We start from the raw sequence: 369 nt of genomic DNA on the forward strand, positions 1-369 counted from the left end.
TAGTTCTGTTCTAGTTCTGTTCTAGTTCTGTTCTAGTTCTGTTCTAGTTCTGTTCTAGTTCTGTTCTAGTTCTGTTCTAGTTTTGTTTTAGTTCTGTTTTAGTTCTGTGCTAGTTCTGTTCTAGTTCTGTTCTAGTTCTGTTCTAGTTCAGTTCTAGTTCTGTTCTAGTTCTATTCTAGTTCTATTCCAGGTGTGATCTAGTTGTGTTCTAGTTCTCTACTAGTTCTTTTCTAGCTCTAGTTCTGTCCTATTTCTGTTCTCGTTCTGTTCTAGTTTTGTTTTAGTTCTGTTCTAGTTCTGTTCTAGTTCTGTTCTAGTTCTGTTCTAGTTCTGTTCTAGTTCTGTTCTAGTTCTGTTCTAGTTCTGTTC

The sequence above is a fragment of the Lucilia cuprina genome, chromosome 2 (assembly GCF_022045245.1).
Source record: "Lucilia cuprina isolate Lc7/37 chromosome 2, ASM2204524v1, whole genome shotgun sequence".
Lineage (NCBI taxonomy): Eukaryota > Metazoa > Arthropoda > Insecta > Diptera > Calliphoridae > Lucilia > Lucilia cuprina.